This window comes from Heteronotia binoei, chromosome 6 (assembly GCF_032191835.1).
Source record: "Heteronotia binoei isolate CCM8104 ecotype False Entrance Well chromosome 6, APGP_CSIRO_Hbin_v1, whole genome shotgun sequence".
Lineage (NCBI taxonomy): Eukaryota > Metazoa > Chordata > Lepidosauria > Squamata > Gekkonidae > Heteronotia > Heteronotia binoei.
Genome location: NC_083228.1, coordinates 73,461,022 through 73,477,477, shown reverse-complemented (window position 1 = coordinate 73,477,477; position 16,456 = coordinate 73,461,022).

Genomic DNA, 16,456 nt, shown 5'->3' with positions numbered 1-16,456 from the left:
GATTCATGTACAAACCAAGTAAAGTACGGTTTCAGGCCTTAGATTATGAGGCCCTTAAATCATAATAAAAATAGTAAAAATTGCTAAAGTGCCATTTTGGTGGGTAATGTGATGGGGGTCTCTTAAACTTGACATAGCTTAGTCTGACCCTGTTTCATGGAATTCTGCCATGCAGCAGAAAACTGTAGGTAGCAGTACTGAAACAGTCATGTTATAATAGCAAAGGAATTAGGATTAATAGTAATCATAATATCATCCAGGTAATGATAATTTCTTTTGGGGAGGAGGGAAGAGTCTACATCAATTAAAGCGTTGTGTAGCTAAGTTTCAAGATGCTGCCTTGGGCATCATTGGAAATTTAGGCAAGAAGCATTACAGGGAGTTGTGCCAAAACACCCCCTCCCCATCATTTTTTCATCATTGATTTTTAAAGTAATCCACACCACTTCCTCTGGTACCTTGATTTAATGAAGGCATAAAACACTTCAGAGCTGAACTGGACATGCTTATCCTCTGTTAGAAATTAAACCTACATGGTCCCTCATAGCCAAAATAGGGTGGGGGAGCAGAAAGAACATCTCCTCCAACATAGGATGGAAAACTGACCTCTCCTGAAATGCTGCCTTTCTTAGTTCAAATTGCTATTGCATAGTTGTACAGTTTTAAAATCCTAAGACTATAGGTCCAGGAAGAAAGAGATATTCAAACCAGATTTAGGTAATTATATCACTGGGCAATGTCTCTAGTCTGACTGAAGTAGGAGATAGAACAAAGCAGTAGACGTGCACCTTTAAGACCAACTAAGTTTTATTCAGAATGTAAGCTTTTGTATGCTCTTATGCAGACGTCATCAGACAAATGGGAATGGAAGCAGCAATTCTTAATATAAGTGGGCAGTGTAGAATCAGGGAATGCTTTTTGTAGTGTAGAATCATGGGAATGTAGAAGATAAAAATACTACCACCACCAAAGTTAAGCAGACTTTAACTTTGAAGAGAAGCTTGGACCCAAATTTTCTATGAGGGATTAGAGAACACCTAAGAATCTTTTTTAAAACCCCCAAGATCTAATGTTTCCCCCACTATTCTTGACCTCACACGTTTGCTTCTTCATCTGGAACTTTAGGGAAATAATAACCTATCTGTACAGATTATTGTCAGGCTGAGTAAAATGAACACCATGAATCTTTTAAAATGACAAATGTATTTTCAAACTTCTATCAGTGGATGATTTTACATGATGGGGAAACGTGCTAAGTTAACTGATGATAAAGAGCCTAAAGACAATCTGTGTTTAAGGCAACATTTATGCCAGCATCTCCAAATCATAGATGTAGCAATCAGTTAGTTCTTCATTTGTGGATTACCAGATGTCTGCTTTTCAGAGGACATGTGTTCTTTTTTAGTATCTGTCCTCTATTATCAATTAAAATAACTGTTGTTTTAATTTAATTTACTTTGACTCAGGCAGCAAGATCCCCACCCCCACTGCCCTTGGAGCAGACGTAGTGGAAAGAGAGGAATAGCTCCTTACTCCATGCCTTCTTGCTATGAAATCACTTTGGGCTGGTGTGGCAGCTGTATGGCGTAAACAGTACCTGGCCCACTAAGAAGCAGAAAGAGCTGGTGACTGCCCCCCACTGCTGGGCATGGGATAAGGAGCTTAAGCAGCTGATTGAGGAAGATTGGAGTATAGGGCACACTTCAGAATTGATAGGGCATGTCACCTGCTGTGTCCACCCTGCTGCCTATGGCCTTGGTGTTCTGTCTAGGATTGGGGGATAGGGAGAGGTATGCTGGCATCATACCAGCATGCAATGTCACTTCCAGGAAAAGAACAAAACTGATGCCAAATCCATTTTTTCTCTGGAAGTAAAACTGTCCACTGGAAACACAAGATACAGCTATGTATCATTCACATATTGATAACCTAGCCTAAATCTATGAATGATCTCACCCAGGGCTTTATATATGTGTTGAAAAGCATGGGGAGACAAGATACGACATGCCAGAGGCCAAACAGCAGTTCCCCAGCACCACTTTCTGAAACCTACCTTCCAGATATGCTAGGCCTCAGGCCACTGCAAGTTCAGTATGGGACGAAGAGAGTCCAAGCTCCTGATGAGAACTTGGATTCTCAAAAAATCTTGTTGGTTTCTAAACTGCTACTGGATTTAAATACCTTTCACACTGATTTTTCTAGTCTTCAGTTTATAATTCATCCAACTGAAGCGTTCAGGAGGGACAACAATAAATACTGTTTGTGTAAACAGTCTTCAGGGACATATTTCTGACACACAAGCTATTAGAGGATTCTTTTCCATGCCACAAGATATCTATTCAGCAAGGAGGCTTCCCAGACAAGTTTTGAGATGTCATACATGTTTACAGAATCTACCACAAATGGAAGTCGGGTAGTAGAAAGATGTTTCTCTTGAGTATTCTATTAATGGAGTGAACATGCAGATTACTCTGTGCCAAGTTATTGTGGTCTAAATGCATTGGATTCAGTGAGCTTAGACTGGAGTAGCTCTGCACAGAATTGCACTGCCAGTTACCCACTTACTAATGTGGACTACTTCACATATAATCAAATCAGCCCAGTTATCTTGGTCACCCTTACGGTACGCAGAACTATACTTTGCGACTAATGTATTTAATGTACATTATGGCCGTTTGGGGTGCAATGGGGGACTCTAGTTTGCTTATAGTACAACTAGAGATTTTCCACCAGAATGAATAATTTCTACAGATACCCCTTGATACTGTAGACATCCATGTCATGTCCAGTACTGTTCCTATGGGTCCCATGAACCCCAGGCACAGTATTTAGAGGCACAATCAGCTTCAGCTGAAGGATAATTTATTTTTTAAAATGTATGCCACTTTTTCATCCAATCAGGGTCCCCAAGGCGCTGCACATAAAAACATTAAAATATTTGAACAATTGAAATAAGAATTGAACAATTAAAATTATAATTAAATAAAAACACAAATACCAGAACCAGGGAGAAAGGCCAACAACAGTTATGGGGGTATTCCGAACAAAACAAAAAGACCTTCACCTGCTAGCAGAAGGCAGCAACAGAGGGAGATGAGTTAATCTCTCTGCGGAGGGTGCCATGACCAAGAAAACCCTTTCTTGAGTCACCACCTGTCTAGGCTCAGATGGCAGGGGCAACTGAAGCATGGCCTTTGAGGATGGCCTGAATGAACAGGTAGGTTCATATGGGAGAAAGCTGTCCTTAAAGTGTGTTTGTCCCAAGCTATTCAGAATTTTAAAGATCAATACCAGCACCTTGAATTTAGACCAGAAGCAAATTGGAAGCCAGTGTAAATGGAACAAGATTGGAATGATAAGGTGTCTACAACCAACTCCAGTTAATAGTATGGCCACAGCATTTTTTACCAACTGCAGCTTCCTTTCAGTCAAGGGCAGACCCACATAGAACATTTTGCAGTAATCTAATTTATTAGGGCATGCACTATAGTGGCAAGATCTCTTTCCACTCAGGAACAGTCACTGTTGGCTCATCAGCCAAAACTGGCAAAAGGCAACTGGCCACCACTGCCACCTGTTTATCCAACAGGAAGGTTGGGTTCAGGAGCACCCCTATGCTGCAAACCTATTCGTTTAGAAGGAGTACAACCCGATCTAGAACAGGGGGTCAGACCCACCCCCCTCCTCGAGCACCTCCATTTTGTCAGGATTAAGTGTCACCTTGTATGGGAAAATTCTATTCTATGAGCAGAGCTCCACTGATGGTTGGCTGGATGGTTGGACTTTAGAGTACGTGTTAGGGAGCAGTTGAGGTTTTTTAGTATATGTAGACTTGTGGAAAAAATCTAATATCCAAGGCATAAAAATTAAGAACAGCTAGCAAAGTCCCTATTTTACATGTCTGCTACATTCTTAACTAAGAGTTCTGTAAGCAATCTACATATTTACTGAGGGAAAAACAGCTTTGTATTAACATATCAAACAAAAGCATCTATGGCAACATTAGTAGCTTTATCCTAATTTGCTCCATTCTCAGCTTCCTGTATGGATCCATAGAGAAGCTTGGTTTGCTTCTAGTCCTTCTTTCTTTTCTCATTGTTTGAGTAAATGGGTTTCTCTCCTGCTATAAGCATTACTTTAGTAAAACCAGAGAGATTATGGTTTTGCCAAAGATTGCTGCTGTAAGTGGGCTGTGTGTTTACCTTGCATACAGTTGAACTTTGCACGGCAATGTCACAGACTAGGCCTCATGCCTTCTATTTACATTCCCGCCCTGTATGTGTATTTGCCAACAAGAGACAACTCCATGCATCCAATAAAGTGGGAAAAACTTACAACACATGTGCTGAAGTAACCTTCAACTCAAAACATGCTAGAACCCATTAGTCCAGGGGTGTCAAACATCTGGCCTGGAGGTCAAACCAGGCTCCCGGAGGGCTCCTATCAGGCCCCTGATCAACTGGCTGTCATCTGCTTCCTTCTCCCTCTCTTTTGCTTGTTTCTGTGTAACAGCTTGTTTTGCAAGGCTTGGCTCAATCGCACAGGAGCTACAGAACAAAACCTCTATTTTCTCCATTGACTGAGGCTCCTTCCTTGGGGAGGAAGGTAGAGGGGAAGAAAGAGGTTGCTTTGCTACGCTATCACAATTGCACAGCAGAGCTACTGAGCCAAGCCTCTCTTCCTTCTATTGGTTGAGGCTCTTCCCCCTCCTGGTCCCCTGGGGAAGGCAGGAAAGAGCCAGAGCTTCCTTTGCTGTTTCCTGGATCCCATGAGAGAAATTCAAAGAAAGCACTGTTAAGACCAATGAGTGCTAATGTTTTAAGAATGCTTTAAGTTTTTTAAAAAATCTTTCATTGTGTTTGCCTGTGTCCTTTATAAAGTTTACATCTCTGCTATCTAATCTTAAACAGGAACACATATGGCTGGGCCCAACAAGGCCCAGCCTGACAAGATCTCATTTATGTCAGATCTGGCTCTCATAACAAATGAGTTTGACACCTCAGAATTAGTCTTTAAGGCACTATTTATTTAGCTATGACCCACTAATGTGGCTGCCTTTCTGGCATTCCCATAATTAGCATCCTTCAAAGTACCAGAAGACTCTGCCTTGCTTTGAATGCAGCAGCCTAGCATAGCCACCTCTCAGGAAGTTCTCTCCAAGGCTCAGGTGGTCTTTGTAGTGTTGGCAAACTTCTTGACTTCTAGAGAACAATTTGATCAGGAAACGGCTGAGAGAAAACAAACAAGGACAGGCTTTCACTAAGCTAGTTTCACAGAGACCAATTTTGTGAAGAGACCAATTTTTTTATGTAGAAAGAGTACTCTGAAAGGGACAAATACAGTAAAGCCAATCACAACACAGTAAATTCAAGATAATACCACCTGTCAGCCTATAATTTTTAACCTGTTTTCTTTATAGGGCCTTGTGTAAACTGGATCATGTTGACCACTTTATTTCCATATGAATCCCAACCAATACTCCAAGCTGTGGAGTCTTGTGAGCAAAAATTCTACTTTGTGAGCTACTGGCATTAAAGTTGTGAGCTGGCATTAAAGTTGTGAGCTACTGCATAAATTAATTTGCTCTGGGGCCATTTTTCATGAGCTAAGACGCAAATATGTGAGCCAGAGGCTATAAAACTGTGAGCTAGCTCACACTAACTCAGCTTTGAGGGAACACTGATCCCAACACCTTTTCCTTGCAAAACTATGGAACTTGAACTTGAACATGCTGAGCACCTTCATGCTGGTACATCATGTATCTTTACATTTAAACCACTGTACTCAGGCTAGCACATGGCTTTGTGATCTCACTTATGGCAACAGGAGTCTAATCCAGTCAGCTTTGATGGAGATACAAACCCTCATGGCTTAGGCTCCAATTTGCCATAGGAGCGAGTGGCACCTAGCCTTGGCAGAGTGCTCCAAGGCAGCTGTTTCTATAGAAATTATAATTGTTTCTGAACCCTTTTTCCTTACCATATTTTTGCCCAAAGTGTTCAGGATGGTGTAAATGTATTTCTCCTGTCTCAGAATGAACACCCTGTGAAGTAGACTACCTTGCTACTGACCGGCTTAAAGCCACATACTGAGCTTCATGGCTATGTGAAAACACTCTCTGGTCCTAGTCTGATTGATCTTCTACATCGCAGTGGTTCTCTCTTCTTCCACTACTGTTTCAATAACTGCTAGATCCATCCACTGAAACAGAGCAGCAGAGGAAGGAGAATACTGCAGTCTTTCTCTGAAAGAACTGACTACCATTATTTATGATTGCTACAAGCATCTTTCATTGCAGATGTATGCAGAAGTCTTGATTTAAATCCAATACTGACTTTAACCTATTCAAGTGCATTCTCTGTGGTGGCTTCTACATTGTAGCAGTCTTTCTGAGGCGATTAGAAAACTCCCCATGCTTCTATCATTTTGCAAAATGTGCAAAACTGAACATTTCAATAGAACATTCTTATAGAAAGGGCAAAGCTGTGGTATAATGGTACAAATAGGAAGCTTTTTTTAAAGGAATAAAGTCTTTCCTATGTTGCCTTAGGAGCCCCATGGCACAGAGTGGTAAAGCTGTAGTACTGCAGTCCGAACTCTCTGCTCACAACCTGAGTTTGATCCCGGCGGAAGTAGGGTTCAGGTAGCCGGCTCAAGGTTGACTCAGCCTTCCATCCTTCCGAGGTCAGTAAAATGAGTACTCAGTTTGCTGGGGGGGGGGGGGAGAAGTGTTGATGACTGGGGAAGGCAATGGCAAACCACTCCATATAAAAATCTGCCATGAAAACACTGTGATGCAACATCACCTCAGAGTCGGAAACGACTGGTGCTTGCACAGGGGACTACCTTTACCTTTTTTATGTTGCCTTAACAGATACAATTGCCTTAGTTGTTCAGGGGTTTCCTCCCTCTGCTCTGCAATGTAAGCCCAACTACATTATTTTGTCTTACCAGGAATCGTTGCTGTTACATTCAAATGTTATATCTTATAATCTATTTACTGCCTGACTGGAAATTTTTTTAAAATACTTCTAATGCACCTTGGGTTTCAGTGAAGAAAGGCAGACTATTATTATTAACAACAACAGACTTGACAGTGTAATTATCTGAAATGAACTTAATGAACTTAAGACTAAGATTCAGCATAATCAGGTGGTAAAAGCTGTATTGAAGCTTATCACCTGGAGCTACTAGTATGTCTGAACATTCTTCGTGTAAGGACAAAACACCCCTTCACTGCACATAGATTGCAAGGGGAAAAAATTGTCTGAACCCATTCCTTGGGTGTGCTGCTTTTATGTGCAAAAGGGTTTTTTCGATTGGACATACACAATCTGATTCATACTTGCACATTCCCTGATATTACTTTCCAAAGGGACTAGCATACTATGAGAATCGCTTAGTGATGCTGGCAGTCAAAAGAATTGTATTCAGGGTGGGGGGTGAGGAGATGGGTTTAGCAAGGGAAACTTCTTATTAGGGTCTACTGAAACACATTTTCAGGGGCTTTACTTCCTTACATACACAAAGTGTGTCCTCATTTGGTAGATTATATATACACAAACAGAGGATAGATTTAAAATGAACAAGCAATGGAGTCAAAAGGCAAAGAAAGCAAGAGATACAACGCATGACACTTCTATGTGAAGCCCAATTGTATATAAGGAAGGGCAGTGACTATTCAATAGCAGTAATAGGTGACAATGCAATCTTCGTAGATATGCTAAACAAATTTGAGGATATGCTAAACAAAAATGAGGAGGAAGATCCTGACCTGGATAGCCCAATCTTTTCAGATCTCAGAAGCTAGGCAGAACTGGCCCTAGATAATATTTGTATAGGAAACCTCCCAAGGACTACTAAGGTCAGGAAGCAGAGGCAGGCCATGGCAAACCACTTCTGAATGTCTCTTGCCCTGAAAAACCATAAATCAGCTGACTTGATGGCACTTTCCACCATCACCAATGCGGCAGGAATTCATTGCTCTTATCGAGGCCCAATTAAATAAACTTCCAAATTAATTCTTACATGGATTCAGTAGTTGCATGCAGTCTTTGTTATCAAGGCTAAAAGAGATATTGCCCTTTGTACCTACCACAGCAGATCTGCTCAACTGCTGATGTGATAATTACCCACAATTTTCTATCAGGGTATTGAGCTAAAACATACACTATTTTGTAGATTCTGGGACTAACTATTGGCTGTGAAGTCTGACTTCCCAGTTCTGATTCACCATTAACTTGCCTTTGGATGAGACTTCAGTAACAGTCAATTATCCAGCTCCCATCCAGTCCTTCCTACATCTGGTAGCTTGAGCTCTATTGGCCACAGTTATAATCCCTCTCCTTCACTCTGGGCATGCCATGAAACATCTATTTGCTTAAAATCTTTCCAATACTTTAGAAACTTCTTTATAGAGCAGGGTTGCAAGTTCCAGTTGCTTTTCAAGTTTGTGTCAACAGCTCCACATTGTGGCTAAATACATACTAAGCAGGCACTTTTCCCCATGTGTCACAATGTGAATCAGATCAGCAGAGGACCAGGAGATCCAAAGTCTGTCCTACAAGTATTAGTGGTGCCATGAGAAAATATGTTTATTTTATTCCATGAGATTCCAGTTTTTCTGGGGAAAATGTGCTAAGAAGAATAAAAATCCAGAAGACATTTTAGCATTGCTAAGATGGAGAGATTTTCTGGCACCAAGACAAGGAGGGAAGGATGGGACAGGCTTTTTCAATTTTCACAGCATGAAAGGTTTTCTCTAGCTACAGTTCTGCTGTGAATTAAGACTGTTAAAGACAAAAGAAAAGAAAAATTCAAAAATCTCTTCTTCCTCAGTTGAGCTAAGGAACCACATTGCAGGATCCCACAACTTGAAAAGCCTGTACCTACAGCCTCAAAATCATGGAATTTTTGCCCAAGGCATAGGTCTATTATATAGCATAAGAACAGGTCTAATTTTGTTTGCTTCACACATGTGAATATGATAGTAATGCATTTACAAATCAGCCCACGTGGCAATCAGAGTAACAAAGGCTTTCTGTGCCAAAACCACAGAATGCTGGAGTGAACAAGAGGCTCTTGACAGACAGCATCTCTAGGAACTGGGCTGTTATCTACTGGAAGTTTTCCCCATGTGTCACAATGTGAATCAGATCAGCAGAGAACCAGGAGATCCAAAGTCTGTCCTACAAGTATTAGGTTATCCAAATGCATAACCTAAACAAGACCATTTGTAGATCATGTGGCATTCTGAAGGCATTACAGAACATAAGAGAAGCCATGCTGGATCAGGCCAACGGCCCATCAAGTCCAACACCCTGTGTCCCACAGTGGCAAAAAATTTTATATACACACATACACTGTGGCTAATAGCCACTGATGGACCTGTGCTCCATATTTTTATCTAAAGCCTTCTTGAAGGTGGCTATACTTGTGGCCGCCACCACCTCCTGTGGCAGTGAATTCCACATGTTAATCACCCTTTGGGTGAAGAAGTACTTCCTTTTATCCATTTTAACCTGTCTGCTCAGCAATTTCATCGAATGCCCACGAGTTCTTGTATTGTGAGAAAGGGAGAAAAGTACTTCTTTCTCTACTTTCTCCATCCCATGCATTATCTTGTAAACCTCTATCATGTCACCCCTCAGTCGACGTTTCTTCAAGCTAAAGAGCCCTAAGCGTTTCAACCTTTCTTCATAGGGAAGGTGTTCCAGCCCTTTAATCATTCTAGTTGCCCTTCTCTGGACTTTCTCCAATGCTATAATATCCTTTTTGAGGTGCGGCGACCAGAACTGCACACAGTACTCCAAATGAGACCGCACCATCGATTTATACAGGGGCATTATGATACTGGCTGATTTGTTCTCAGCAGCAAAGAGACAAGTTTCAGCATCTGTTTAAACAAAGCATCTCTTTTTTTTTTGTTAAACTAAGATATAACTTTACTGGCGCTCTTAGGCATTGCTGAACATTTTCTGGATGTTTTAGAATATAACACACTTTACTGTAAACAGATATATACACATGTGTAAAAAAACATTCATGATTTCACTGCAGGGTTAATGCATGGGGAACTTTCATGGGGCTTGCTCCTCTATGGTTGGAGTTGCTGGAAATACAACACACACACTTTCTCCCCTCCCATATCGAGGACACAGGTCATTGGTGCTTTTCCTTCTCTTGATTCCATAAATACATTCCTCTTTGCTTTTAGAGGAACCACAGCTTGGGATCTTCTCTCCATACATGACTTTACTCAACGTATCTGAATAGAAAAAGATTGGGCAGTGGTTCTGTTGAGACCTGGAGACTTCTTGCTGGAGGTAAAGAGGCAGATCTGATGCAGCTGGGAGGACTCCCCTTACAGAGAGAAAACCTACCTTGGGTGTTCCACTACCTCTCAGTGTCGGAGCGGGAGTAGCAGAGTGAGGGAGATGACTTGCCCGACACAGGGCTTCAGGAAAGAAAATCAGGCAGACGCGTGCAACTAGTGCCAAAAGGTGTATTAACATATATACACGACAAGTGCTCTCTTGTGCAGTCTATACAATATCACCTCCACGGACAAAGTGCTTCGCCTAACCACCATCTCACAGGGAGAGACCTGTGTGATGCACACACAGATCATATATAGTCCAAGCAGCCAATCCTGGCCGTGCTGACTCAGCAGATTGCATCACTTGGCTTCTGCCGGCTCAAGCCGGTCTGCTGATCAGGTCACTGTGACCTAGCCTGGCAGCTAGATCACCAGCTGTCATACTGTGGCTGTCAGACTGGGTTTATGTAGATTCTTGCTCCAACACACCTCCTAATCTATTTAAACCCAGTGCACCAAAACACTTCACACAGTTTACATACATGTCCACCAGCAACATTACAGTTCATATTTACGTAGCTCGGAACCCTTTCCGGAATTCGTTCAGGAACTCATCATGATTGTAAAACACATCATCGTGTTCCTGTTCAGCCAGCTCTTTCAGACGCTTGGCTTCAGCCTCCTTCTCCCTTGCCTCGCACTCTGCCACCCAGGCTTTCCATTTCTTAGCCTTTTCTTTTAACATTTCCTCAAATCCGGGTGGGTCTGGATTGACAGTCAGAGTGACATAGGGACACTTGTACCTAGCGGGACGTTGGCCTTTGGTGGACCTGGCAGACACCCGTGGCCCTGTGCTTGGACCAGCTTTGTCTTCTTCGGGTTGCTCTGTTCCCACCTCCTGGGCTGGTTGCTCTGCCCCTGTAATTGGGTGTTGAACCTCCTGACTCTCACACTTTACCTCCAGTTCCTGCATTTGAGGCTCTGCCTCCTGACTCTGCTCGTCAGGCTCTGTGCCAGCATTCGGCTCACCTTCTCCAGCCCCACTGGGTGCCACCTCCTGGGCTGGAGTTCTGGGCTGCGCTCCAACATCGTTATCGCTACTTGGCAGCAGGACAAATTGTTTCTGCAAGGAGTGCAACCTTGGCCAGCTGCTTTCTTCATTGAACTGGGCACTCTTACTAAGTGTTATCTTGCTTTTGCTATTGCAGAAACGATAACACCTGGCCCTTGGCTTGTAGCCCAGAAAAATTAGGCTCTCTGCCCGGACATCCCCCTCCCCGCTACTCGTGGAGTGGATGCCAACCCGAGCCCGTGACCCAAAGACTTTTAAAGAACTCAAATCTGGGGTCTTGTTCAACAGTAACCTGTAAGGCACATTTTTCACAGTATTACACCAAACCCTATTTTGCAAAAAAACAGCTGCATGTATGGTTTCTGCCCAATAGGTCATTGGCAGTTGTGCATCCTCTAACATGCAATACATCACATTCTGCAATACAGCCCCATGCCCATTTTCTCGGGGCGTTGCCGGGTTCGTCAGACGGTGGGCAATGCCCTTGTTCTCCAGCCAACGTTTCATCTGGTTAGATAAGAATTCCCCCCCTCTGTCGGTTTGTACAGCTAGGAGATTAACCCCTAATTGTCTCTCCACTGCTTTGACCCACTTGGTGAATGTCTTATACACCTCAGACTTATGCACCATGGTGAAAACCCACGCGTACCTCGTGTGGTCGTCGGTGGCCACCAAGCAGTATCTCCTCCCCGACAGACTCTTTGGCAATGGGCCAATAACGTCTAAATGGACTAGTTCCAGGGCTCGTGTGCTTTCCCTTGAGCTTTCTTTAGCAACAGCACACGCCTTGCTTTTGGTCTTCTTGCAGACCTGGCAATCCAAGTAACATTTGCAAGGATTTACTTTCAAACTAGGCACAAGCTCCAGGGTTTTCTTTAACGCCCTAAATCCGCAGTGCCCAAGTCTCCTATGGAGCAAATGTATACAATTATTGTGCACAGGCTCATTCGACACCTGAGCCACCTGGGCACAATCACTCTGGACCACATACAGTTTACCTTCCCTCTTTCCTGTCACAAGCAACTTTCCCCCACCTCCCAGGATTTTGCAGCAGGTTTTCTCAAATCTCACCTGGTATCCCTGGTCAAACAGTGTGCTAACACTCAACAGGTTAGACTGCAGTGAGGGTACATACAACACATTTTGCAACATACATTTCAGTGCAGGAAATTCCACATTGCCTGAGCGAACAGAATTGGCAGTGGTCCCATCAGCCAATCTCACATACTTATGCTCAGGACTGTCAATGTTTTTCAACAACTCCTTCTCGCAGCAGAGATGGCTCGTTGCCCCGGAGTCTAAAATCCAAGCAGACCCTGTGCTCTCTACTGCAGACGTGACCAGCCGGGTTGCTTCCTCACACGGGCTGGCGGTCCTCCGCTCTCGCCGCACACGCCCCCGCCTCTTCTCCCTCTCAGGGCAAGCTCGGAGCAGGTGCTGCGACGACCCGCATCCATAGCAGCGACGGACTGCGAACGCAGTCGGCTCCACTTCCTCCACCTTCGGACGCCTGCCAGCAGCAGAAGCTGGCTCATTCTTGGCTGTCTTCCCGGACACACCGATAACAGCACGCTGCCCGGCCGACACCCCCGGACAGCTCACGGCCGCAATTCTCTCTTGGAAGTCAAGCAGGTGGGCACAGACGTATTCCATGGTCAGGGTCGCTACGTCCACCGTCTCCAGAGAAGTTATCAGGGGAGTGTACTCAGGTGGCAACGACGACAGCAAAATGTACACTCTGTCGTCTGGAGCTACAGTCTTGCCTCTTGCCTCCAGCTCAACGAAACAGTCCGTTAGCCGTTTGATGTGATCTTTCACACACCCTCCAGCCGGCATAACGGTGCGGAACATCCTCCTTGTCAAGGCCATGAGGGAACCAGCAGTGGTGCTAACATGCACCGCACTCAACGCGTCCCAGGCAGCCTTGGGAGTGTCCTTCCCTCGCACATAAACCAGCTGGTCATCTCCTATAGACAGCACTATGTTGGCCAGTGCCTTATCCGATAACACAGTCTCGGCAGGAGATAAGTCAGCAGGGGGGTTACTCACGAACAGCCATTGCCCTTCACGCTTGAGGCAGTGTTGCATTCTCAGGCTCCACACCGCGTAGTTGGCTGAGGTGAGCTTCTCAACGGCTACTCCAAGCTGTTGCTGAGCCATCGTGCCGACTCCTCCTCACAGCTGGCTGCCGACGTCCCTCTGGCTCTCAAACAGAGAACGGTGGTGCTTCTGTGTCCTTCACCGGCGTTCCTCGCCTCCGGCTCTTTCCAAACTCACAGTCAGCTCAACTCTCAACTCTCCCCTCCGCGCAGCGGAAGCGCCCTGGGCCCATAACCCTGTCGGAGCGGGAGTAGCAGAGTGAGGGAGATGACTTGCCCGACACAGGGCTTCAGGAAAGAAAATCAGGCAGACGCGTGCAACTAGTGCCAAAAGGTGTATTAACATATATACACGACAAGTGCTCTCTTGTGCAGTCTATACAATATCACCTCCACGGACAAAGTGCTTCGCCTAACCACCATCTCACAGGGAGAGACCTGTGTGATGCACACACAGATCATATATAGTCCAAGCAGCCAATCCTGGCCGTGCTGACTCAGCAGATTGCATCACTTGGCTTCTGCCGGCTCAAGCCGGTCTGCTGATCAGGTCACTGTGACCTAGCCTGGCAGCTAGATCACCAGCTGTCATACTGTGGCTGTCAGACTGGGTTTATGTAGATTCTTGCTCCAACACTCAGACCTGTGGTGACAAAGTGTTTGTTCAATTTATTGAAAGGCAGCATTTCTATGCCTACTCTGCTATGAACTCCACTTGCCTCGATATGACTCCAGCATGCATATGAGGAACTTATACACTGCCTAGATCAGAAGCAGCAACCAGGAAAAGACCACCATGCTGGAGGTGGTCTATAAGGAGCAGCAAGCAGAAGGGTAGCCTCTAGTACACAGGGAGGACCTATGGAGGTAGCCTGCCAGATGGAAGCAAACCCTTAACAGCTGGTTAAAGTGAGCTTCAATTTAAAGACTTAAATTAAGCTGAAACCTGAGCATTCCAGTTCAAATGCTCTTTCCATAATCAAAACCAGACAGTATAGGTTAAAATTAGATAACAAGACTCTGTCAGTTTGTTGAATCCTGTTCTGCTGGACATGCTGGGCCTCAGCAGTATGTTCATGTTCACACTAATAGTGTCACGGGTACTATTCAACACATGCGTCTCAGTCTAGCAGAGGGAATGACAATATTTTAAAACTTTCCATAACACAAAAGAATATTTTTTTTAGAACTCGGGGAATTAGAGGGCTTATTCTTGATTTTTAATGGCAACATTTTTCATTTTTTTTTCTAAAAAGAACATAAGAGAAGTCATTTGGATCAGGCCAATGGCCCATCCAGTCCAACACTCTGTGTCACACAGTGGCCAAAAAAATTATATATATATATATATATATACACACACACACACACACACAAACACACACACATATATATACACACACACTGTGGATAATAGCCACTGATGGACCTCTGCTCCATATTTTTTATCTAAACCCCTCTTGAAGCTGTCTATGCTTGTAGCCGCCACCACCACCTCCTGTGGCAGTGAATTCCACATGTTAATCACCTTTTGGGTGAAGTACTTCCTTTTATCTGTTTTAACCTGACTGCTCAGCAATTTCATCGAATGCCCACGAGTTCTTGTATTGTGAGAAACGGAGAAAAGTACTTCTTTCTCTACATCCCATGTATTATCTTGTAAAACTCTATCATGTCACCCCGCAGTAGACATTTCTCCAAACTAAGGAGCCCCAAGTGTTTTAACCTTTCTTCATAGGGAAAGTGTTCCAACCCTTTAATCATTCTAGTTGCCCTTTTCTGGACTTTTTCCAATGCTATAATATCCTTTTTGAGGTACGGTGACCAGAATTGCACACAGTATTCCAAATGAGACCTTACCATCGATTTATACAGGGGCATTATGATACTGGCTGATTTGTTTTCAGTTCCCTTCTTAATAATTCCCAGCATGGCGTTGGCCTTTTTTATTGCAATCGCACACTGTCTCGACATTTTCAGTGAGTTATCTACCATGACCCCAAGATCTCTCTCTTGGTCAGTCTCTGCCAGTTCACAGCCCATCAACTTGTATTTGTAGCTGGGATTCTTGGCCCCAATGTGCATCACTTTGCACTTGGCCACATTAAACCTCATCTGCCACGTTAACGCCCACTCACCCAGCCTCAACAGATCCCTTTGGAGTGCCTCACAATCCTCTCTGGTTCTCAGCACCCTGAACAATTTAGTGTCATCTGCAAACCTGGCCACTTCATTGCTCACTCCCAACTCCAAATCATTTATGAACAAGTTAAAGAGCATGGGACCCAGTACTGAGCCCTGAGGCACCCCACTACTTACCGTCCTCCACTGTGAAGACTGCCCATTTATACACACTCTCTGCTTCCTATGAATTAGCCAGTTTTTGATCTACAAGAGGACCTGTCCTTTTACTCCATGACTCTCGAGCTTTCTAAGGAGCCTTTGATGAGGAACTTTATCAAAAGCTTTCTGGAAGTCAAGGTAAACAACATCTATTGGGTCTCCTTTGTCCACATGTTTGTTCACCCCCTCAAAGAAATGTAACAGGTTAGTGAGGCAAGATCTTCCCTTACAGAACCCATGCTGAGTCTTCCTCAATAACCCGTGTTCATCAATGTGCCTACTCATTCTGTCCTTGATAAGAAAGAGGGTATTGCATTGGAGTATGACCTCAGGCTCATACAGTAAAATTTGGTATATCACACCAAGGATGTGGGAGTGGGTATCACAGTTCTTTCAGGAAACAAGAATACCACATCTTTAAAACAGGCTCCTTCTCCTTCAAATACCCCAAGTAGCGACACTGGTCAAGGCCACACAAACCCTGGCCATTTTTGGTAGGCACTCATGGCTGTATGCCTTCCAAAAGGAGTCCAAAATAAGGCAGGGCTCAGAATAGTTTGTTCTTAAAAGCTGAAAGGGTCATATTAGAGGCATTTCAGCATAAAAGATATGAGCAATCTTATC